The sequence below is a fragment of the Poromitra crassiceps genome (assembly GCF_964638095.1).
Source record: "Poromitra crassiceps genome assembly, chromosome: 5".
Lineage (NCBI taxonomy): Eukaryota > Metazoa > Chordata > Actinopteri > Beryciformes > Melamphaidae > Poromitra > Poromitra crassiceps.
In genome coordinates, this window is record NC_139642.1 from 187,737 (window position 1) to 213,836 (window position 26,100).

Sequence of the window (26,100 nt, forward strand, 5' to 3'; positions counted from 1 at the left end):
TTTGTTTTTACGTTAGGTACATACATTTATTACCTGGTAGTTTTTTTTTGGTAACACCTCCGTCGAGGTTCTAAGCGAGCTGAGGTGAGACCAAAAGGTGAGGTGAAAACACTGCAGACTGCTGATTGGAGAGAATTGTCATCATTGCGCGACACGAGATATCCTGCACAAAAACCTGCCATATTTAAATAGCCAGGCTACTGTAGCAGCTGCAATTCCTTTCCACTGACTACTTCTTTCTACCATAATCGTACGACTTTTACTACTATTGAATGGCAACGCGCAAAACTAAGCCGTGGTCAAATGAGCAAGGACCTCCCGAGAATCAAGAACACCATCCCTTCAATATCGTCCATTGTTGTCTGTCTGTTTCCTACTGTCAGCACTGTGCGTCTGTCTGTTCCCTACTGTCAGTGCTGTGTGTCTGTCTGTTTCCTGTCTGTCAGCGCTGCGCGTCTGTTTCCTGCTGTTAGCTCTCTGCATCTGTGTTACCTGTGTGTCATGCTGCCTTCCAGACACATGGGACGTGGGTGTTTCCCAGTGGAAAAGTCCCACCCCCCACCTTCAAAGCATTCCAGAGCACAAAGGCAAAATGCAACCAAGAAACATGGCGGACCGCGACAAACTTTTTTTTGTTTGGCAAATGGCAAGACAGCTTAACAACGAGCAGAGCACCCTCCTTACATATTTAAATGAAAATGAGGAGCAGCAATGACACATAATGTAACAGACTCTATTATACATTTTATTTAGGCACTTAATACTTTGGACTACATACTCCATGTTGCGGCCATTGTTGTGTGACGTCAGACAACTGGTTCCCAGCCTAGTGGGGGTAGATTTTTTTCTGCCAGTTTTCAAGTGGGAGCTCCCACTTTGAGTGCCGTTCCAGCGCACTTTTCCTAATAGGAGGCCAGAAAATCCGAAGGTCCCAGTTGTCTGGAAGGCAGCATCAGTGCTGTGTGTCTGTCTGTTTCCTATCTGTCAGTGATGTGCGTCTGTCTGTTTCCTGTCTGTCAGCACTGTGCATCTGTCTGTTTCCTGTCTGTCAGCACTGTGCATCTGTCTGTTTCCTGTCTGTCAGTGCTGTGAGTTTGTTTCCTGCTGTCAGCTGTGTGTCTGTCTGTTTCCTGTCTGTCAGAGCTGTGCATCTGTCTGTTTCCTGTCTGTAAGTGCTATGCGTCTGTTTCCTGTTGTCAGCTGTGTGTCTGTCTGTTTCCTGTCTGTCAGTGCTGTGTGTCTGTTTGTTTCCTGTCTGTCAGTGCTGTGCGTCTGTCTGTTTCCTGTCTGTCTGTTTCCTGTCTGTCAGTGCTGTGCGTCTGTCAGTTTGCAGCCTATAATCTCTTTCTTCTCTGTTTCTCTTCCATGCAGCATGATGAGGAATAGAAGGCTTCAGTTCTAAACTGTATTTCAAATCTTTTAATGCTGTTTGTGTCCACTCTGTCTCAGACCAGTCCTGTCTCAAAATGCTACCTGGATTTATTTAATCTGTATAAACGTGTGTGTGGCAGAGTTTTGCTTTTGTAAACTAATAAATGTATCTATCAATTATTGTGTAATGCAGGTTTCTTTGCATGCCAAAGTAAATATCTTGTCATTCGATACCTCAAAGCATTTTTTTAAAAACAGCGGATATATTTTTTTCTGTAACTTTTTTAATTAAACATTTATTTATTTATTTATTTTTATTTTTTTATTTTTTTACAATTATTTCTGAAGCACTCTAGGATGCTATGTTTAAAACCATTTATAATTTAGATTGTATCCAAAACTACAATGGCAGGTTGTGGAAAATATTTTACTATAAACACAGAAATTAATTAAGGTGTCTGCTGTAGAACGTAGCAATATTTTTGTAAAAGGTTTGTAGCATCACCTTTTAAACCATTGCTTTCATACTGTGTGTATATAAATATATATATATAACTATATAAATGTGATCTTCATCCTGTGAACATGATGCAGTTTGTGAATTGCATATAAACTGATAGAACTTCATGCAAATGAGGCCTTCCTGTCCCTAGCATGACATCACTTAGCAGGACTCACTGTAGTATTTGTGCATTACTTTAACCCATTGATACCCGATGCAGAATTTGTGTGTGTATCCCTTTAAGACTTAAAGGGATAGACACGCAAATGCTGCATCAGGTATCAATGGGTTAACCCTTTGGTTGCCTTAAAGGAACACTCTGCCCATTTTCAACCAGCTTTGTATCATTAGAACACCAGCAGTAGCCTATATCAGAAAACTGTAAACTGTTTTGAAGTCGGTCGTTTAATTTGACAGTTATTGAGTGTTAAAGTGTGGACCAGTGACATCACTGGTCCACACTAACTCAAATTAATAACTCATTAACTCAAATCAACTCTCAATAACTGTCAAACTATTCATCATTCATCTAGTTTGACAGTTATTGAGAGTTCATTTGAGTTAATGAGTTATTAATTTGAGTTAGTGTGGACCAGTGATGTGACTGGTCCACACTTTAACACTCAATAACTGTCAAATTAAATGACAGACTTCAAAACCGTTTACAGTTTTCTGATATACTACTGATGTTCTAATGATACAAAGCTGGTTGAAAATGGGCGGAGTGTTCCTTTAAAATCCACGGATGTAGACGTGTGTTTGTGTCCTTCAGTGTGAAGTGTGTGATGTGTGTTCAAACCTGATGAATAAACAGATCTTCCTTATTCATAGTTTTCACTTTGTCACTGTAACTTAGTGTTTCTCAACAGGGGCAGTACTGCCCCCTAGCAGACGTTCGGAGAATGTCAGGCGGCGCTGGAAGCAATATTTTTGAAAGGGAGGCGTTGAGGTAACCTCGCAAGCAAGCTGGATTCCCTCGCGAGATTTGCGAGAGAATGGTAATACCGCCCCCATCTGGCAATGTCAGGTTAGCGTTGAGGTCCGTGGGGAGCATGGTCCCTATCGTTGCATCGGCGCTGTTTCTAGGCCGAGCGCCTGGCGCAGCGCAAATCAGTGGGCGTGGACCAGCGCACTTGATATCGTCGTGCTGGCGCTACACGCAGCCTAAAGCATTACAACCACGCCTTTTAAGCGTAAAATTATGCACCGTCATGCTCATTGGATAACTGCAATAAACGAATCGCACGCTTGCCTTTTTAGCTCCAATTCCAGTGATCCCGCAAAACCAGAGAAAGCCAAACGCTCTGCCCCCCCCCCCTCCCTTCATCCAGTCTGTGTCTGCATTATAGGCTATTATTCCATATTATTATGCTTCTCAAACCAATCTAACTGCAGTTTCAATACTGCAAGCATGTAAATACGCTACACTATAGCAAGATCAAAGTGAAAAGAATGTTCTAAATGCATCAGCTAGAAAAATATAGCCTATCCCTATATGATGAGATTCATTTTATATTGGTGAAAGTTTGTCCAGAAAGATATCGTTTTCTCTCCCCTGCTGCAGGTAGAATGATGCACATAAATATACCCTACATTATGTGAAGTCATTGCATAAATGTGTTTTTATTGTAAAACTAAATGTGAAATAGGGCCAAGTTATTGGAGCGGCAGCGCGTTCCCCTGTCACTTAGCTAAATCACGTTAAACCCACAAGGGGTATATATAGGCTCAAGAGGACATATATGTTTCACATAGGGTGGTGTTTCATTTCGATGTTTTATTTGGTCCCATATTCAAATGTTCTACAATTGCAGGTTGTCTTACCATTACACATTATTTTAGATCTACCTTTTATATCTATTTCGGCTCATTTGGTTGCTATTTAGTAGCGAAATGGAGGACCCAATTGCATGCTGGGACATGCAGGCAGTAAACTTACAACTGCTATTTCCTATGGGAAGCTGGGTGCTGCTATGTGTTGTGTCTGTCTGAGCGAGGGAGTCAGAGAGAGAGAGAGAAGGGTGACAGAGAAGAGGCAGAAGAGCACTGGCGCACTGAATAGGCCTGGTTTCAGAGAGAGACAGAGAAGGGTGACAGGGGAGAGGCAGAAGAGCACTCCTTGACACTGGCGCACTGAATAGGCCTGCTTTTCAAAGGCGCAAAGCGCTAAATGTAGGCCAGGTGCGAAGATATGAGTAGGCCGGTAGTTAGCGCCGACACGCCCACTTTGGCCCATTCTGGGACTGCGCCACGCCCATTCGGCCTAAAGCGCATTTGGCAGCGTTAAGCCATATTGATATCGTCCCAAAACAGGCGCAAGGCACGTTTTTTTGCGTTTAAGGCCCGTTTTAGTGCCGACGGCCTGTGGGAGAATAGGGCCCCATTTGTTTAAGGCCAGTTTACACCAAAGATTTGCAACGAGACGAGTTGAAACTTGCAACTACTACAGAAGAAATGTGGTCTGCCACATTCTAAAATCTGTATAGCTTCATGCTGCTTTCACGGGAACGGGACATCAGAGTATCAACTATAAAATGTCGCCAACATGGCGTTTATGTGTCAACTCAGGAAAATGGTTGCTCACTTCCTGTTGAAAGCATTCATTTAGATGAGGTAGATGAAGAAGTAGGAGGAAGAGCACAACAACAAATGAGAGATAACCTACATGAGGGTCCATCAGCAGAACTTTACAGACCAAAAATCTGCTTAAACGCATTAAAAGCACGATTACTCTACATCCCCCAAGGCTCGACCTTACAACCTTAGCCACCAATGGCAAGTTGTGATCAAGTCGAGCAACTTGGGAAGTGGGAAAATCAGCGGAAGCTTCACACTATGACTTGACCAACCACCAGGGTGCAGTGTAACCCTTGGTTCACACCAGGCGCTATGCAGAAGCTGAGTGCCACGCTAAACCGCTCACACCAGAAGCACTGTTTTCCTCAGCGCCTCGCTCGGCTTCATGCCTGGCAGCTCAGGTGCAGTGCGCTCCACACTTGAAAAATAGAAATAGAAATAGAAGAATAGAAGCTGAAACCATCGCTTCAGCGTAGCTTCGGCATATGGTGTGAACGAGGGCTAACAGCTGTCCATGCATTTACAGGCAGATTTCAAACTAGTGTCAAATATTCAGTATTCAAGACAAAATTCTGACAATTTGCATACTTCATCTATACAACATAAGAGATGTCTGTCATTTGTTTGTACACAGATTGATTGCTCCATAAATGGAAAAAGTGATGTTTAAAGATGCTCTATTTCCATTGACTGCAATAGTATACATGAGGACATGAAATACTGTCAAAAATTCTGGAATTTTACACACTTCATCTACCGTGCTAGCAGAGTTTTGTAAAAGAAAAGTCATGAACGTTAAAGATTTATTTAGCGAGAATTTGTAGTCACTGAGTGCGTTTACATGCACACCAATAAACTGATAACTGTGAGTAATCAGTTTATGGCAATAATCTGATTTCTGCGTTTACCTGCACTTTAATAATCCGACAATAGGAAAAACCCGGGTTTACATGATTCAGTCAATTAGTCGGATTTCTCTCCAGAAGGCGGCGGTAATTCAACTTTTTACATGCAACTTGTACATGCGCAGATGTATAAACCCACAAGAAACCTGATACGCTGTATACATGCACTCAAAAGACAGGTTATTGGCCAAAAACCTAGGTATGTTTATCTGTTTATTCATAACCTGATAACGGCCATAAATGGATAAAGCTTATCGGTTTATGCTGTTTACATGACCATTTGAATAATCAGGTAACTCCAGAAATCCGCTAATAAACTGTTTATTGTCTGCATGTAAACGCACTCACTGTTTACAGTACCATCTTCAGTTCAACACTTTGCTGCACTGTGGACTCAATCTTTGATCATTCAAAAGATCTGGACGGGTCGTTCTTTAGAAGACGGTCTGAAGATACTTTCCCAAAAGTTTGGTGTTAATTGAACAAAACATGTGGAAGGAGATAGGCAGTCGTACTTTGGGCACAGAACAAAAGCAATCGTTCCCAGTGTGAGAACGCCCTAAATGACGTTGAGGAAGGAAATTAAATCATGGTAGATTGGTAGTGAGTGAGTGCGTTCACTCTGACATCCTCTGTGTGTGTGTGTGTGTGTGTGTGTGTGTGTGTGTGTGTGTGTGTGTGTGTGTGTGTGTGTGTGTGTGTGTGTGTGCGTGTGTGTGTGCGTGCGTGCGTGCGTGCGCGTGCGTACAGCGGTCAGAGAAGCAGCTGGAGGGCGAGGTGTTCAGAGGTCACTGTGAGTACCCCGGACACAGAAAGACCAACATCATCATCACCAACAGGTAGGAGACACTTTACGGAATGTAATACATTACTTTTAGTAACTCAGTAATATAACTTATTACCAATAGGATTTCAGTATTATTATACCAGACCAGTTACTTTGTCAAGTAACACAAGTTACAAATTGAGTTACTTTTTTTTTTTAATGAAAGCACTGTCATTTCCTAATCAAAGTGTGTGTTTTTATGTAAATAACCACTATAGATGACACTAACAAAGGAAAAAGATAACATTTAGAATTTTGGACGGTTTACACTGACTTCAAGATGGTTGAAATTATTTTTGTTGTTCCCGGGCGACGATGTCATTCTGCTACTGCTGTTATTACAGTGAAAGTAATGCAAAAGTTGTGTAATAAATAACCAGTTACTCTACACAGGCAGTAATATTGTAAAGTAACTTATTACTTTCAAATGAAAGTAACTAGTAATATGTAGTATATTACATTTTGAAAGTAACTTGCCCAACACTGTTGGCAAGGTTGAGCCAGTTCTCCTTTCCCTTCACAAGCGTCCCTGATGAGCTGATTAACCACATCCAGGCACGTCTGCAACCCTATACGCTTCTGCACTGAGAAGCAGATACTCTGGCCGCCGTCTGGGTACTTAACTTAACTTAACTATGCTGAAGAATATTTCCCCCTCTGCCCAGAGCCACGAGATGGTTCTAAAACTGCTCAGTGGATTGTGAATTATATTCCTTCGGAATCCACATTCCCTCAGTACATCTCCACCGGTTCACCACCCTGCTCCTGTGTCAGATCACCCTCGAGATCTTCCACAGAACTATTTTATATCTCCGTCTAGGCGTCGACCAATAAACCCTTGAGTTTCGGGCTGGTTTGCTGTTGAAGGTTTTTTTTTTTTTTATTGTTGTCTGTCATAACTTTTTTGTTATTGTTGTTGTTTTCTGTCTGTCCCCCAGGAGAGTTCTGTGTGTGAAGGAGATGGACTTTGTGGGACATTTCTGTAAGGAGTGGGTGTCTGTTTGAGAACTTCTACAGACCTCCGGCTGTGAGCGGGTCTGACCTGAAGATCTACTGCAAGGTACACACACAAACCCATACACTGATCTGAGCTGCGCATCATGTGCCCTGTCACTGTCCCAGCTGTAGATGCGAGTCGTGCTGCGCGAGCCTAAATGTTGTACGGCACAGACGCCCCTTTAGCCATTAGCTCACTGCCACAGCTTAATGTGTATCTTCATTTAGAAAGGCAAATGTAATCATCTCACACGTAAATAGCAATCAGGCTGATGACTCACTAGCCAACTATAGCTTTAATGTTGCCATGGCCATTTTCTATTCATTCATCATGTTAGTGAGTTGGCTAGCTAACTGATGTAGCAAACAAACCCAGCATGTTTCACATCTGCCAAAGTGGTGATAAATATAATTCCATAACTGGATATTACTTTCCAATCATACAGTATATGTTCATCAATGTTAGCTTAGCAGCAGATAAAACCTCAAATATTCCGTGCGTGATTCGGATGGAGCAGCGACACACTAGCCTCTGTCTGTCAGACACATGATTAAGGTAAAGGTAAAGTCCCACTGATTGTCACACACCTGAGTGTGCGAAATTTGTTCTCCGCATTTGACCCATCCCCTGGGGGAGCGGTGAGCGGCAGCAATGCTGCGCTCGGGAATCATATGGTGATCTAACCCCCCAATTCCAACCCTGTGATGCTGAGTGCCAAGCAGGGAGGCAAATGGGTCCCATTTATTATTACAATTGTCTTTTTCAGCGTTTCTATTGATTTCTGTTTGCTGTTTTATTCTGTCAGGAGCAACAGAAACTGAAAATCCCCAAGAGAGACGGACAGGAGCCAGTGAGGACCGTCCATCTGAAAGACCCCCCCGCTGCCCAGGTGTGTGTGCGGTAGCGGTGTCACCATTTCAATTCTAAATCGAAAATTGATCGAAATGGGTGTTCCGATTTCGATCATCGAAATCGAAACAAGCAAAATTGCAATTCTCCCTGTGTTTTTTTCTCTTTCTACCACCGCCTACTTGCATGCGTCTGAAGAAAAACAAAACAAAACAAACATTTCAATGAGGACACAGCGTAGATGCTAGTTAACGAGATGCTAGTTAACGAGCTCAGCGTTAGCCTGCAGCTGCATGATGAAACCACAGAAGTGGGAAACCCTCCTGCTAGTGCCGTCGTCAGGGTCTTTCTTTCTGAGTTTTTTATGGCCCGAATATAATCTTTGTGTGTGTGTGTGTGTGTGTGTGTGTGTGTGTGTGTGTGTGTAGAAGCTGCAGGAGGTGATCTCGGACGCCCAGGTGGCACGCCAGCAGCACCAGATGTCGAGGCAGAAGTCTCAACGTTTCCTCAAAACCTCCAACAAGCCCTGAAGAACCAGAAGGATCGTACATATTCTATTATGTTCCATATCTTTTCCATATCTTTTTAAGCGTAAAATTATGCACCGTCATGCTCATTGGATAACTGCAATAAACGAATCGCACGCTTGCCTTTTTAGCTCCAATTCCAGTGATGCCGCAAAACCAGAGAAAGCCAAACGCTCTGCCCCCCCCCCCCCCCTCCCTTCATCCAGTCTGTGTCTGCATTATAGGCTATTATTCCATATTATTATGCTTCTCAAACCAATCTAACTGCAGTTTCAATACTGCAAGCATGTAAATACGCTACACTATAGCAAGATCAAAGTGAAAAGAATGTTCTAAATGCATCAGCTAGAAAAATATAGCCTATCCCTATATGATGAGATTCATTTTATATTGGTGAAAGTTTGTCCAGAAAGATATCGTTTTCTCTCCCCTGCTGCAGGTAGAATGATGCACATAAATATACCCTACATTATGTGAAGTCATTGCATAAATGTGTTTTTATTGTAAAACTAAATGTGAAATAGGGCCAAGTTATTGGAGCGGCAGCGCGTTCCCCTGTCACTTAGCTAAATCACGTTAAACCCACAAGGGGTATATATAGGCTCAAGAGGACATATATGTTTCACATAGGGTGGTGTTTCATTTCGATGTTTTATTTGGTCCCATATTGAAATGTTCTACAATTGCAGGTTGTCTTACCATTACACATTATTTTAGATCTACCTTTTATATCTATTTCGGCTCATTTGGTTGCTATTTAGTAGCGAAATGGAGGACCCAATTGCATGCTGGGACATGCAGGCAGTAAACTTACAACTGCTATTTCCTATGGGAAGCTGGGTGCTGCTATGTGTTGTGTCTGTCTGAGCGAGGGAGTCAGAGAGAGAGAGAGAAGGGTGACAGAGAAGAGGCAGAAGAGCACTGGCGCACTGAATAGGCCTGGTTTCAGAGAGAGACAGAGAAGGGTGACAGGGGAGAGGCAGAAGAGCACTCCTTGACACTGGCGCACTGAATAGGCCTGCTTTTCAAAGGCGCAAAGCGCTAAATGTAGGCCAGGTGCGAAGATATGAGTAGGCCGGTAGTTAGCGCCGACACGCCCACTTTGGCCCATTCTGGGACTGCGCCACGCCCATTCGGCCTAAAGCGCATTTGGCAGCGTTAAGCCATATTGATATCGTCCCAAAACAGGCGCAAGGCACGTTTTTTTGCGTTTAAGGCCCGTTTTAGCGCCGACGGCCTGTGGGAGAATAGGGCCCCATTTGTTTAAGGCCAGTTTACACCAAAGATTTGCAACGAGACGAGTTGAAACTTGCAACTACTACAGAAGAAATGTGGTCTGCCACATTCTAAAATCTGTATAGCTTCATGCTGCTTTCACGGGAACGGGACATCAGAGTATCAACTATAAAATGTCGCCAACATGGCGTTTATGTGTCAACTCAGGAAAATGGTTGCTCACTTCCTGTTGAAAGCATTCATTTAGATGAGGTAGATGAAGAAGTAGGAGGAAGAGCACAACAACAAATGAGAGATAACCTACATGAGGGTCCATCAGCAGAACTTTACAGACCAAAAATCTGCTTAAACGCATTAAAAGCACGATTACTCTACATCCCCCAAGGCTCGACCTTACAACCTTAGCCACCAATGGCAAGTTGTGATCAAGTCGAGCAACTTGGGAAGTGGGAAAATCAGCGGAAGCTTCACACTATGACTTGACCAACCACCAGGGTGCAGTGTAACCCTTGGTTCACACCAGGCGCTATGCAGAAGCTGAGTGCCACGCTAAACCGCTCACACCAGAAGCACTGTTTTCCTCAGCGCCTCGCTCGGCTTCATGCCTGGCAGCTCAGGTGCAGTGCGCTCCACACTTGAAAAATAGAAATAGAAATAGAAGAATAGAAGCTGAAACCATCGCTTCAGCGTAGCTTCGGCATATGGTGTGAACGAGGGCTAACAGCTGTCCATGCATTTACAGGCAGATTTCAAACTAGTGTCAAATATTCAGTATTCAAGACAAAATTCTGACAATTTGCATACTTCATCTATACAACATAAGAGATGTCTGTCATTTGTTTGTACACAGATTGATTGCTCCATAAATGGAAAAAGTGATGTTTAAAGATGCTCTATTTCCATTGACTGCAATAGTATACATGAGGACATGAAATACTGTCAAAAATTCTGGAATTTTACACACTTCATCTACCGTGCTAGCAGAGTTTTGTAAAAGAAAAGTCATGAACGTTAAAGATTTATTTAGCGAGAATTTGTAGTCACTGAGTGCGTTTACATGCACACCAATAAACTGATAACTGTGAGTAATCAGTTTATGGCAATAATCTGATTTCTGCGTTTACCTGCACTTTAATAATCCGACAATAGGAAAAACCCGGGTTTACATGATTCAGTCAATTAGTCGGATTTCTCTCCAGAAGGCGGCGGTAATTCAACTTTTTACATGCAACTTGTACATTGGCAGATGTATAAACCCACAAGAAACCTGATACGCTGTATACATGCACTCAAAAGACAGGTTATTGGCCAAAAACCTAGGTATGTTTATCTGTTTATTCATAACCTGATAACGGCCATAAATGGATAAAGCTTATCGGTTTATGCTGTTTACATGACCATTTGAATAATCAGGTAACTCCAGAAATCCGCTAATAAACTGTTTATTGTCTGCATGTAAACGCACTCACTGTTTACAGTACCATCTTCAGTTCAACACTTTGCTGCACTGTGGACTCAATCTTTGATCATTCAAAAGATCTGGACGGGTCGTTCTTTAGAAGACGGTCTGAAGATACTTTCCCAAAAGTTTGGTGTTAATTGAACAAAACATGTGGAAGGAGATAGGCAGTCGTACTTTGGGCACAGAACAAAAGCAATCGTTCCCAGTGTGAGAACGCCCTAAATGACGTTGAGGAAGGAAATTAAATCATGGTAGATTGGTAGTGAGTGAGTGCGTTCACTCTGACATCCTCTGTGTGTGTGTGTGTGTGTGTGTGTGTGTGTGTCTGTGTGTGTGTGTGTGTGTGTGTGCGTGTGTGTGTGCGTGCGTGCGTGCGTGCGTGCGCGTGCGTACAGCGGTCAGAGAAGCAGCTGGAGGGCGAGGTGTTCAGAGGTCACTGTGAGTACCCCGGACACAGAAAGACCAACATCATCATCACCAACAGGTAGGAGACACTTTACGGAATGTAATACATTACTTTTAGTAACTCAGTAATATAACTTATTACCAATAGGATTTCAGTATTATTATACCAGACCAGTTACTTTGTCAAGTAACACAAGTTACAAATTGAGTTACTTTTTTTTTTTAATGAAAGCACTGTCATTTCCTAATCAAAGTGTGTGTTTTTATGTAAATAACCACTATAGATGACACTAACAAAGGAAAAAGATAACATTTAGAATTTTGGACGGTTTACACTGACTTCAAGATGGTTGAAATTATTTTTGTTGTTCCCGGGCGACGATGTCATTCTGCTACTGCTGTTATTACAGTGAAAGTAATGCAAAAGTTGTGTAATAAATAACCAGTTACTCTACACAGGCAGTAATATTGTAAAGTAACTTATTACTTTCAAATGAAAGTAACTAGTAATATGTAGTATATTACATTTTGAAAGTAACTTGCCCAACACTGTTGGCAAGGTTGAGCCAGTTCTCCTTTCCCTTCACAAGCGTCCCTGATGAGCTGATTAACCACATCCAGGCACGTCTGCAACCCTATACGCTTCTGCACTGAGAAGCAGATACTCTGGCCGCCGTCTGGGTACTTAACTTAACTTAACTATGCTGAAGAATATTTCCCCCTCTGCCCAGAGCCACGAGATGGTTCTAAAACTGCTCAGTGGATTGTGAATTATATTCCTTCGGAATCCACATTCCCTCAGTACATCTCCACCGGTTCACCACCCTGCTCCTGTGTCAGATCACCCTCGAGATCTTCCACAGAACTATTTTATATCTCCGTCTAGGCGTCGACCAATAAACCCTTGAGTTTCGGGCTGGTTTGCTGTTGAAGGTTTGTTGTTTTTTTATTGTTGTCTGTCATAACTTTTTTGTTATTGTTGTTGTTTTCTGTCTGTCCCCCAGGAGAGTTCTGTGTGTGAAGGAGATGGACTTTGTGGGACATTTCAGTAAGGAGTGGGTGTCTGTTTGAGAACTTCTACAGACCTCCGGCTGTGAGCGGGTCTGACCTGAAGATCTACTGCAAGGTACACACACAAACCCATACACTGATCTGAGCTGCGCATCATGTGCCCTGTCACTGTCCCAGCTGTAGATGCGAGTCGTGCTGCGCGAGCCTAAATGTTGTACGGCACAGACGCCCCTTTAGCCATTAGCTCACTGCCACAGCTTAATGTGTATCTTCATTTAGAAAGGCAAATGTAATCATCTCACACGTAAATAGCAATCAGGCTGATGACTCACTAGCCAACTATAGCTTTAATGTTGCCATGGCCATTTTCTATTCATTCATCATGTTAGTGAGTTGGCTAGCTAACTGATGTAGCAAACAAACCCAGCATGTTTCACATCTGCCAAAGTGGTGATAAATATAATTCCATAACTGGATATTACTTTCCAATCATACAGTATATGTTCATCAATGTTAGCTTAGCAGCAGATAAAACCTCAAATATTCCGTGCGTGATTCGGATGGAGCAGCGACACACTAGCCTCTGTCTGTCAGACACATGATTAAGGTAAAGGTAAAGTCCCACTGATTGTCACACACCTGAGTGTGCGAAATTTGTTCTCCGCATTTGACCCATCCCCTGGGGGAGCGGTGAGCGGCAGCAATGCTGCGCTCGGGAATCATATGGTGATCTAACCCCCCAATTCCAACCCTGTGATGCTGAGTGCCAAGCAGGGAGGCAAATGGGTCCCATTTATTATTACAATTGTCTTTTTCAGCGTTTCTATTGATTTCTGTTTGCTGTTTTATTCTGTCAGGAGCAACAGAAACTGAAAATCCCCAAGAGAGACGGACAGGAGCCAGTGAGGACCGTCCATCTGAAAGACCCCCCCGCTGCCCAGGTGTGTGTGCGGTAGCGGTGTCACCATTTCAATTCTAAATCGAAAATTGATCGAAATGGGTGTTCCGATTTCGATCATCGAAATCGAAACAAGCAAAATTGCAATTCTCCCTGTGTTTTTTTCTCTTTCTACCACCGCCTACTTGCATGCGTCTGAAGAAAAACAAAACAAAACAAACATTTCAATGAGGACACAGCGTAGATGCTAGTTAACGAGATGCTAGTTAACGAGCTCAGCGTTAGCCTGCAGCTGCATGATGAAACCACAGAAGTCGGAAACCCTCCTGCTAGTGCCGTCGTCAGGGTCTTTCTTTCTGAGTTTTTTATGGCCCGAATATAATCTTTGTGTGTGTGTGTGTGTGTGTGTGTGTGTGTGTGTGTGTGTGTGTGTGTAGAAGCTGCAGGAGGTGATCTCGGACGCCCAGGTGGCACGCCAGCAGCACCAGATGTCGAGGCAGAAGTCTCAACGTTTCCTCAAAACCTCCAACAAGCCCTGAAGAACCAGAAGGATCGTACATATTCTATTATGTTCCATATCTTTACATTGGACCATTTTCATGGTGTGTCTCTGCCTCTTCATGTTTCTGCACTAAGATGTCAAGAGTTTTATTTGTTTTGACTGTTTGATTTGAAGAGATTTTCTATTTAGCTTCCTATGAAGATTACAGAGTCCTATAATCTGCTGCAGTCAGAGAACAGTGAGTCCAAACTGTTGAGTTGCTGTTTATGTTTACAGAACGTGTAACAAGGCTGTTCTCCAAAATGAAAAAAATGATTGTCAACTTAATTTTCATAAGATGTATTGGGTTGTATTTAGCTTAGTCTCGCTGGCCAGCCTCCCCTCCCTTCCGTGAGAGGAGTCTGGCTGCATGGAAACATGCTTCTCTCATAAGCCCTCCCCCTGCTCTACAGCTGCTCTCCCATTGGAGCGACCATTTCAGTCGCTGCCGGGCATTTCCCCTCCCCGCTTAAGAAGCTCTGTCATTGGCTCCGACCATGTCAATCAGAACGGCTGTGTGTCGCTGAAAATGTCCCCTGCCGCAGCAATAAAAACAACAACGCTAACTAGTTAGCAAGCTAACGCCAGAAACCTACAGGCTAGCTCGTTGCTACACACTGAAAATGGCAAGTTTTGACGAAGATTTGGATTGTTGGAAGCTATTTTCCAAGGGCACTGCCGCTAAGCGCCGCCCATCGCAATTCCACAATGGTGACCAGCGCTGCCAGACTCCTCTCACGGAAGGGAGGCGAGGCTGGCCAGCGAGACTATTAGCTAAACTTGATTTTATGGGTAAATGTCTGATAGCAATTGAACTTTGAAGGCTTAAAATATCAAGAGTTGAATATGAAATGTAACCTGGGTAATTTTCTATAAAGTCATTTTATTAAGTCTGCTGCACCTGTGAGTCTTGGTTGTTTCAGCTGCTCTTGTGCTTGGTGAGCATCTCTGTCAAAAAACAAGCTGCTGGAAAATATCGAGATAGATCCGATGATTTGGAAGAAATAACTAAAGTAAATAATTTTGGCGAGATCTAAAAGCTGACAATTCTGTGTGTGTGTGTGTGTCTGAGAGTGAGTGAGTGAAAGAGACAGAAGGATTCATCACAAATACTTAAACAACATAATTCCTGCTTCAGTCACTCATTTGACTTTGCTCTTTCCATTTTGCCAAAAGACTTGAGCCGAGCAGTTTAATATACAGATGATGCTTTTTACCACAAATATTAAAGACATACTCTTTTTCCACTTTTTTTCTGCTGAAAATCAATATATATTGGAAATGAGCTGTGTTCTTGATGAAGTGATTCCTCCTCTCATATTCTCCTCCGTGTTGGCTCTTCATCATGTGATCATTTGCATCATGTGACGAGATGTGATGCTTTTCCTGTTAGACTGAAACTGACTGGAAAAAATGATGGAAAAAGCGTTTGTTTCTCCATCCGACCAGCCCACTCTTTATCCGTCCCATTCTGTTCAAACACCCCTCCTCCGAGCCAGGCAGCCACTCCCCCCACCCGCCCGGCCCACACGCAAACCCAACACCCGCCGGCCACCAGGCAGGGGCCTATACATCAGCCTGTCCTACTAGACTAGGCTGTTATATTGCTCATGAAATATTTATATTACTAGTGTAGTGCCCGTTCCCCTTTCCCCCATTCATACACTTTTTTACATGCTTGCTGCTATATTTAAATTGTTAATGTTATTGTTTGAAAATGTTGAATTATGTTCCAAAGGTTGGTTATTATGGTTAAAGGAACACGCCGACATTTTGGGAGATTGTCCTTGTTGCCATGGCAACAGCACCTTGGGGGAGTGGGGGGGGGGGGCAGTGGTATGATACTCAAACACCAGATTTATGTGTACTTTACTTTCACTTATCTGAGGTTTGAATTCTGCTACTTTCTTTCTGGCAAATATTTCTGACAGTGTAGCAGAGGCTGTACTGTTCCTCCTGGCCCACAGTAGTCACATCTCTGCTTGTATTAGAATGATGTTTGTCACAGATGTATGGCTGATTTCATGTGGCCAGTAGGTGGTGCTATGCCTACAACTCAATATTGGCAGGTGGGCCTCTTCTGGCTGGCATGCTCATCAAAATATGACATTTGGAGCAGCTGTGATCCTGTACAGTCGAGTTACACACCACTTTTGTTGTTGCCAGTAGGTGGCGCTGTGACTATAACTGGATATTGGCATGTAAATAAGACTGACACAATTCTGTCACTTTCAGTGCGTTTAATTCCATTACTTTGCTCTGAAACAGCAATCACATAATGCACCAGCAAGAAAATGAGCAGCAAACTTTGCAAAAAAAACTTTGACAACAGCATTAGCTATTTAGCCAATATGGACAATATTTTGTTTTCTTTTTTTACATTTATTTTTTCAGCACTAGCTATTTCTACTACATGAACTCTATAACATTCTATCCCTCTGTAATATATCATTCATCATCTCAGACATTACAGTACAGTGCATCAAGACGCTGAACATTCAACTCACATTTCAGAGTCGGAGCACCTGCTGTAGCTCAGCGCTCTGCTAGGCTTTCGGGGGGAGGGGTCGATCACGGTCAGCTAGGACCGCCGGTGACGAAGATAGATAGCAGCTGCGGCCCCAACGGTTCTTGTGTAGGCCTAGGACAGGGGTTTTCCAGAGGGCCACACTGACTTACAGTACATCAAGTAAGCCAGGGGTGTCCAAACCTTTTTGAATGGGGACCAGATTAGATAATGTGAAATTACCGGGGGGCTGGCCAGCTGCTTCTCACATCATATGGCTTATACAAATAAAAATCACATACAATACAATTGTAGGCCCCATCTTGGCTCTCTCGTGAGGGAGAAATCCACAAACGCTACGGATTAGCCTCCTGAAAATCTGCGCAAGATCGGCGCGGCCTGGGGTCCTCTAGGCTAGAGCGAGGTGCTCGACGCAGGTAAATGACGTGCAGCGCACAGGCCCTCTTGAGGCGTCCTTGAGGCATCCCTTCAGCCTCTGGATTGCCTTTGACATGAGGGGGGTCTGGTGAGACGAAGGAGGAGCACGGCCGGGAGAAACCCACAGAGCCTAGATCCTCCATGCACCGAAGGGCCAATACTGCGGCGTAGCACTAGCTCTATTGCAGCGGATTGGGTTCTCTTTTACCCCTCCCGCGGGCAACGTTGCAGATAGAGTAGTAAGGCTGATCCGTAGCGGCTTCTGGGACGTGAGTCGGGGTCTTAATTGGCCTCGGCTGGGTCTACTGGGCGAGGGTGTATGATGTTGACAGACCCGAAACACCTTACGACCCCAGATAACATCACTGATGACACGTCCTAGTGCATGCGGTAGTAGTGTATTTGAGAATGAATGGCTACTCTAAGGATTTTGTTTACCATCTGAAAACACTAGTTTTGCCTGTGTTGTTCCTACTTGGTGCTTGTCTACAAACTGTATGATAGTGCTGTCATCATTAGGTGAATGGAAAAAATGTGAAATGAACTTGCTTGATTAACCAATACTGTGTGGAGGAGGGCCACATAGTATGTATTTTGAGAGACAAGTCGAGGGCCACTTGAGATCGGTCAAAGGGCCACATCTGGCCCCCGGGCCGGACTTTGGACATGCCTGAAGTAAGCCAAGGGCCACACATTGGAGATTATACCTGCCTCCCTATTTTTAACCCTCTCTCCCGTTGTGATTGGTAATTTCTTGTTAATCTCCCGATATAATAGTGATACAAATCCAATGGCTGTAGCAGATGAGATTTATTCACATAATTATTTTTCTTTTTCGGGGGTTTTGTTTTTCTTTGAGGACGTTGGGGAGCCGGATTGAGATGGTCCAGGGGCTAGGTCCGGCCCTGGGGCCACATTTTACCCATGTGTGGCCTAGGAGGGGCCAGCCCGGGACGAGACCTAGAGAGTGTGTCGATGCTGCAGCCTGCATAGCTCCCATATGTAGGCTACTGCAGTCGGATGTCCTGCTGACGCCGACTGAATCCAATTGATCAACTCTGCTGTATGCTGTTGTTCACGCCGTTTCCCCGGGGAGCTGGACGGCGTCCAAAGCGCAGACGACCCCAGGGAGGGTCGCACCCAAGCGGGCGAGTTAAGTTTAACTTCACTAAATCATATAGAATATTGTAAGTTCCTGTATCTATTTTCTCATGTGTGCATTTAGGCCTATTTGTAGCTTTTAATAAGGGTGGCAGGGGGGGAAACAGATTGGAGGGGTAATTAAATACAGAGGGGACATTCCCATTTCACTTTAATCCAGTTTATTTGTTTATTTAAAAGGATCCCCATTAGCTGCCGCCGAAACGACCGCTAGTCTAGTAATGGTCATATGCAGTGCTTGCGTGCTTACTTTGGTTGATGACTTGCAGTGCCTCCTGTAGAGGGTGATAGCGTGCCGTGTTCAGTGGTGTGCCCTAATATAGTGTGTAGCCATGTGTTGGCTGTGTGCAGTGGTCCTACTCAGAGAGCCAAAGTAGAACGTCACTTCCTGCTTCAACACTGTACCAGAGATTTTCATCCGGCATTTATTTTCCTATAGACATTTCATAAAATGTTTATCAATAGTTTTAGTAGTTCAAACCAAACAGTTCAGCTATATTTAGAAACTGGAGAGACCGCATAACATTTCACTCAGTCAGACCAAAACGTTAAAAGAAATGCAGGTTTAAAGGAAATATATTTTCAATGTTGTTGTTTTTTGTTTTGGTCCGAGTAAAATGTTCTATGGACTCCCTCGATTCTAAATATATCTGAACCATTTGGTTTGAACAAGTAAAACTATTTTTATAAGCATTTTACAAAATGTCTATGGGAAAATAAATGCTGGATGAAAATCTCTGGTACAGTGCTGAAGCAGGAAGTAGGCGGTCACTTTGCCTCTCTATGCAAGCACTGATGTAGCTGGTTGCCTCCAACTGTCTGCATCCCTCATTCCCCTTTTATATTGATGCATTAGGGTTGCCTATTTATTTGATTGTAATAAAGATTGTTATATTTTGTACAATCTGTTGCATTTCATTATTTGAAGGTTTCTGGCTATAGCAGCTTTCTGCTAACAATGACGTATCCACTTTTATTATGCCTCCGCCGGTGATAGCCAGGCATTATGGATCCGCGTTGTCCGTCCGTCCGTCCGTCGTATGTTTGTTAATGTGATATCTGAGGAACGCCTTGATGGAATTTCATCAGATTTGCCTCAAACAGCGACTTAGACTCAAGGATGATCCGATTAGATTTTGGTGGTCAAAGGTCAAGGTCACTGTGACCTCTCGAACGCCATTTTCAAGCTTGTTAACACAATATCTCAGGAATGCCTTGAAAAAATTTCATCAAATTTGCCTCAAACATCGCCTTGGACTCAAGCATGAACTGATTCGATTTTGGTGGTCAAAGGTCAAAGGCCAAGGTCACTGAGACCTCTCGAATGCCATTTTCAAGCTTGTTAACACAATATCTCAGGAATGCCTTGACAGAATTTCATGGAAATGTGCCTCAAACATCGACTTGGACTCAAGGATGAACTGATTAGATTTTCATGGTCAAAGGTCAAGGTCACTGTGACCTCATGAATGCCATTCCCAAGTTCGTTGAAGTGATATCTCAAGAACGGCTTGATGGAATGTCTTCCAATTTGGCTCAAACATCGACTTGGGCGCAAGGATGAACAGATTTAATTTTGATGATCAAAGGTCAAAGGTCAAGGTCACTGTGACCTCTCCAACGCCATTTTCAAGCTTGTTAACGCCATATCTCAGGAATGCCTTGACGGAATTTCATCAAATTTGCCTCAAACATTAACTTGGCCTCATGGATGAACTGATTACATTTTGGTGGTCAAAATTCAAGGTCACTGTGACCTCACGAACGCCATTCCCAAGTTCGTTAACGCGATATCTCAAGAATGGCTTGATGGAATTTCTTCTGATTTGGCTCAAACATCGACTTGCACTCAAGGATAAACTGATTAGACTTTGATGGTTAAAGGTCAAAGTTCAAGGTCACTGTGACCTCACACACCCAATTTCCAAGCTCTGTAACGCAACATCTCAGCAGCGCTTGACGGAATTTCTTCCAATTTGCCTCAAATGGCGATTTGGACTCAAGAATTAACTAATGGCGGAGGCATAAATCCGCGGTGCGGTCGTGTGCGTGACTCTATATTTTAGAGTCACGCTGTTTCCAATGGAGGCATCAGCTTTGAAATCCATTGGCCGGGGGAGTCCAGGTAGTGTAGCGGTAGATTCCCTGCCCACCAACACGAGGGTCGCAGGTTCGCGCCCCCATCCTACCTCCGGCTTGCTCAGGTGTCCATACGTGCACGATTGGCTGTGTCTGAGGGTGGAAGCCAGATTAAGGGTATGTGCCTTTGAAAGCTGAAATACTGCAATGTCAAACACCTCCCTGTCATGACCATGCATTGTTTGGCCTTCACATGAGCCCGACGCACAACACATTTTAGAAGTACCCTACAATAACCTTCACCATGTCCCTGAGTGTCAAAGCTGAAGTTGTGACACAAATATCAATGTGGTTCTCAACGTGGGGTCCGGTGACCATCAGGGGTCCTTGAGGGGATTCCAGGGGCTCCTGCTCACCTGTTCCGCCCTCACCAGTCTGCATTTCCCTGTGGGTGGCCTGACCGGACGCCTGGGACCCTCGGGTTTTGTTCCATCCTCCACACGGCTGCAAACGCCACTGGGAACGCTTCACGAGCATTTTTTCTGTCCACATTTTTTTAAGACGAACTGAAAATTACTATTTTATTTTAGATCACATCCCTGGCTGGGTATTCAGTGCACCTATTTAATAATGTATGCAAAAAAGATCACAAAAATCAAATTTCTTTAGTTTTTCACACTTTTTCACATCAAAATCTTTCAGGATTTCATTCATAACTGTCTACTGTCTACAGTCTAGTATGATTAAATCATGACATGACAGCTGTCAATCAATCTTCATTGGAGTGTTCGCAGACTTCGCACGGAAGCAGCCCGGTTCTATGCGGATCCCACTCCCACTCATTTGGAGGCAGAACACAACATACAAGCGCCAATATTGGCCAACGTGAACTCCAGTCCCCAGAACAGTTGAATCAAATCATCCCGCATGACGACCCTGTTCCAGTCAAAGCAATGTTTATTTTCACTCGGATACGTCATCACAGACACTGAGATGTCACTTCAGCTCTTTAAGTTGATTTGGTCATATCCTAAATTGTTGTTCTTCTACCCATGGATGGATTACTGAACGGATCAACCAAGAACACAGGGCTTTAAACCAGGGCTCATCAGTCATGCTGATGCTGTCAATAACTTTACATTTAGTCGTTCATATCATATCGCCTATAAGAGTGTCTTTACTTGGTGCATTGTGGTAGGGCAGGGGGTGGGATTTCTTTGAAATGCCCCCCCCGCCCATGCTTCTATGAAGCAACATTTCTCTGAGTGGTGACACAGGAAGGTGTGATAACGCCTATTCTTCTACCAAACCTCATCCTGTTTAACAGAACTCTCTGTTTCTCAGTATTGCTCATCATTTCCTGCCTGTCAGGCTCTCTCTATCACACTCACATGCAAACATCACATGACTCAAGTTGTTTTTTATATAAGTATCTCTCTTCTAATCGATGTAAGTTCAGTAAATGAAGAATGTAAATAAAGAATGTCTTGTAATCTGCCTATGCTTCTTAGGCTAGATGGCTCCAGCTGATCCAGAATGCTGCTGCATGTGTTCTGATAAGATCTATAAAAAGACATCATATTTCTCCATACTGTACTCCTGCACTGGCTCCCTGTAAAATCCAGAATATAATTTAAAATCCTTCTCCTCACCTACAAGGCCCTTAATGGTCAGGCAACATCATATTACCCTAATAGAGCACTGTGCTCCCATGCAGGCAGGCCTACTCGTGGTTCATAGAGTTCTGAGAAGTAGAATGGGAGCTACCAGGCTCCTCTTCTTTGGAACCATCTTCCAGTCTCAGTCCCGGAGGCAGACACCCTCATGTCTCCACATTTAAGAGTAGACTTAAAACTTAACTCTTTGATTAAGCTTATTTATTTATTTATTTTATTTAACCTTTATTTAACCAGATAAAAAAACGATTTATATATAAATTCTCTCTGACCTGGCCAAGAAGGCAGCAACGTTTGCATGTAAGAACTGTATATTCTAAAATTGCAATGAAGGCCGTCTGCAAATCTCAAGTGGCAGAAGGGATGACACGCAACAGAGTACCAAAGGTGTCGTTCCAAACAACTGTCAAGCCGCAACAACCACAGTCACAAAGCAAAAACTGTCATTTCACAAGAACACAACAAAATACATAAGACAGAAAGAACATGACAAAATAAGTTATGCATTGTGACAAGAGCAGCTTGAGGGAAGGATTTCAGATGTTTTGTTTAAAACTGGACAAAGACATGAGGGAGACTAATTTCAGACAAGTCTGCAGGTCGTTCCAAGACCAAAGGCCAAAGTAAAATATGTTCCAGCCTCAGTCCGCAGTTGGTAGCTTCAAATGTAGCCAAGTGTTGGAACTGAGGTTATAGGAGTTATGAATAGGGATCGTTGGGCCGATCTGATACTCAGTATCGGTATCGAAGCCGATCTGGCCAAAAGCACTGGATCGATATCGGAGGGGAAGAAAAGTACAATCCGATCCGATCCATTAGCCTAAAGTGTCACGTGAATGCTAAATGCTACAGTATGTCACTAAACTGTGAGCAATGCGCCGTCACCCTGAAGAGAGATGTGAAGACAGATGAGCCGTAGATTAACGCCAGGCAAAATAAACAGCAACGTTATGCTATGATACCCCCTACACACACACACACACACACACACACACACACACACACACACACACAATCTGTCAAATAATGCAATTATTCCTGCAGTATTCCCCAATGATCCTGATGGGGGCGCTATAATCAGTGGTCAAGATGTCCAACATTAAAAGGCAAAGAAAGGTCAGCACACTGTCACTCCCTTTGGTTCATTTTATTAAACATCCCACATGTGACGTCTCAAGCCGCTGCTCTTCTACAGACATCAAGAAAATATATACAAGGAGCCATCTTTAATAGAGTACCGCAGGGATGGCGTATTTTTGTAGGCTTAACCAGAAATCGCCGCCATTTTGGTTCCTCAGTGGAAAAGTCTATGGGGTTTTAGAATGGGGATTCAAATAAGGTCTGTGGTTAACAAAGGTTTATGGGAGCCCGAATTTGGGTTCAGCAGGATAATCTTCACAAATGTTATACACTTTTATGCCTTTTGAAGCTTTTTCTGAAAATCGCGTTAAAAAAATGCATTTACGTTCCAAAAGTCATAAAAGTTATTAATGTTTGTTAAGATTATCCTGCTGAACCCAAATTCACACTCCCATAAACTTTTGTCAACCACAGACGTTATTTTATGCATTTAGGTGAAATCCCCATTCTAAAACCCCATTCACTTTTCCCCTGACGAACCCGGAAGTATACTTCCGGACTCATTCTTGGGGTGCTCTATTACACAGTACCCTCTGGTCACATGATCATCACATGATCCTGGTGAAAAAGAAACACATTTAACCCACTGCTACAAGTGACAAAAAATACCCAATTTTTTTTTTTTACTAAATATATATTATACAACAAAATAATTAGGCCCTCACAGCACATAAGAAAATGACATCAGGCCAGTAGCCGTCATGCCTTAAAGCAGGGGTGTCAAACATATGGCCTGGGGGGCCAGAACCGGCCCGCCAAATGGTCCAATCCGGCCGACAGAATGACTTTGCAGTGTGAAATTGCATTGAGAAGTCCACTCTACATTTTCAAGCTTGGCCGACACCTAATATTGATGAATGAACCTGTAGGCCTAATCTTTACATTAAAAGACTCAGGGACATTTTGAGATGCTATTTATAGATTATTATGCATTTTGATTTTCTTTGTCTAGTCTGGCCCACTTGAGACCAAATTGGGTCCCATGTGGCCGGTGGACTAAAATAAGTTGGACACCTCGGCCTTTTTGATTGATTGATTGAGTTCTTTATTGATAATGAATACACAGTATATACAATATACATATATACATACACAGGCCCACCATTATCAAAAGGATAAAAACGCAATAAAGCTAATAGCTTATTTCCATTGCGGTCCTCATGATGACTGTTATAAAATGTGTACTGTTGTGTGTATGTCTGGATGTGTGTAAGTGTATAACAGTGTGAGTGCCACAAGCACTTGTCAGAGTCTGAGGGTAACGCGTGGGTGTGCCTGCCACGCAGGGGGGAGAATGATATGGGAAAGTGGGGCACAGTGAATAACCAATAAAAATAAGCATAAAATAAAATAAAAGACAATTTGTGCTATTAAAAAGTAAACCCATCAAATCCTAATAAAAACATACATTAAAATATAATCAAGTAAAATAAATAAAATAAAATAAGATCTAATAAAATACAGGGTCGAATGAAACACCGGCTCAGTTACTGGCTGGCCGACAACAGGTCGCCCCCCACCTCAGACACCTTGGCTACCATCAAATACAGCCTACATGTACCTATACTGGACAATATATTATAATATACTATAGCATTACATATCATTACCATACAATATTATATACTATATAATAATATAGATATAATATAATATATAATATAATAATATAATACCACAATATAACACAACACATTAAATCCAGGTTCTGTTTCTCCTGATCCAGTTCTTGACTTTACCTTTGAAGGAGGGATAGGGGCTGATTGTCTTAATCTCAGCTGAGAGACTGTTCCAGGCTACTGCCGCTGAATAAAGAAAAGAGTTTTGGCCGATGCATCTTTTACATTTTACTGGGACCAAATCAGTGGGGCTCCCTCTAGTGCCGTGCCCATGTACGTCACTGACCTTGGTGAAGTCATTTCTGAGATATTTTGGGACAGCATTGTTGACTATCCTGTGGACCATGCCGAGTTTGATTTGTGTTACTCTCTCCTCTACTCTTAGCCACTTGAGGCTGTCGAAGTGAGACTGTAGTAGGTCGTATACGACTACGCATGTTCCTCCTGGTACACCGGCATCGCAGTGTCACTGAAAAACAGGCTCCAGACAGCACAAAATAGATTAGTCAGACTCATTTTACAATTGAATCCTAGGACTCACCTACTACAGTCTCACTTCGACAGCCTCAAGTGGCTAAGAGTAGAGGAGAGAGTAACACAAATCAAACTCGGCATGGTCCACAGGATAGTCAACAATGCTGTCCCAAAATATCTCAGAAATTACTTCACCAAGGTCAGTGACGTACATGGGCACGGCACTAGAGGGAGCCCCACTGATTTGGTCCCAGTAAAATGTAAAATATGCATCGGCCAAAACTCTTTTCTTTATTCAGCGGCAGTAGCCTGGAACAGTCTCTCAGCTGAGATTAAGACAATCAGCCCCTATCCCTCCTTCAAAGGTAAAGTCAAGAACTGGATCAGGAGAAACATAACCTGGATTTAATGTGTTGTGTTATATTGTGGTATTATATTATTATATTATATATTATATTATATCTATATTATTATATAGTATATACTATTGTATGGTAATGATATGTAATGCTATAGTATATTATAATATATTGTCCAGTATAGGTACATGTAGGCTGGATTTGATGGTAGCCAAGGTGTCTGAGGTGGGGGGCGACCTGTCGTCGGCCAGCCAGTAACTGAGCCGGTGTTTCACTCGACCCTGTATTTTATTAGATCTTATTTTATTTTATTTATTTTACTTGATTATATTTTAATGTATGTTTTTATTAGGATTTGATGGGTTTACTTTTTAATAGCACAAATTGTCTTTTATTTTATTTTATGCTTATTTTTATTGGTTATTCACTGTGCCCCACTTTCCCATATCATTCTCCCCCCTGCGTGGCAGGCACACCCACGCGTTACCCTCAGACTCTGACAAGTGCTTGTGGCACTCACACTGTTATACACTTACACACA

The 26,100-nt window shown here is 42.9% G+C and overlaps 1 pseudogene across 1 annotated transcript in view; it reads left to right on the forward strand.

Moving 5' to 3' along the window:
• LOC310777399 (intermembrane lipid transfer protein VPS13C-like) overlaps positions 1–8,557 on the forward strand; it is a 109,993-nt pseudogene extending 101,436 nt beyond the window's left edge. The window contains exons 34-37 of the transcript in view: positions 6,106–6,194; positions 7,120–7,241; positions 7,984–8,067; positions 8,456–8,557. The product of the transcript in view is annotated as an intermembrane lipid transfer protein VPS13C-like (transcript). The remainder of the gene's footprint in view (positions 1–6,105; positions 6,195–7,119; positions 7,242–7,983; positions 8,068–8,455) is intronic.
• The last annotated feature ends 17,543 nt before the right edge of the window (positions 8,558–26,100 follow it).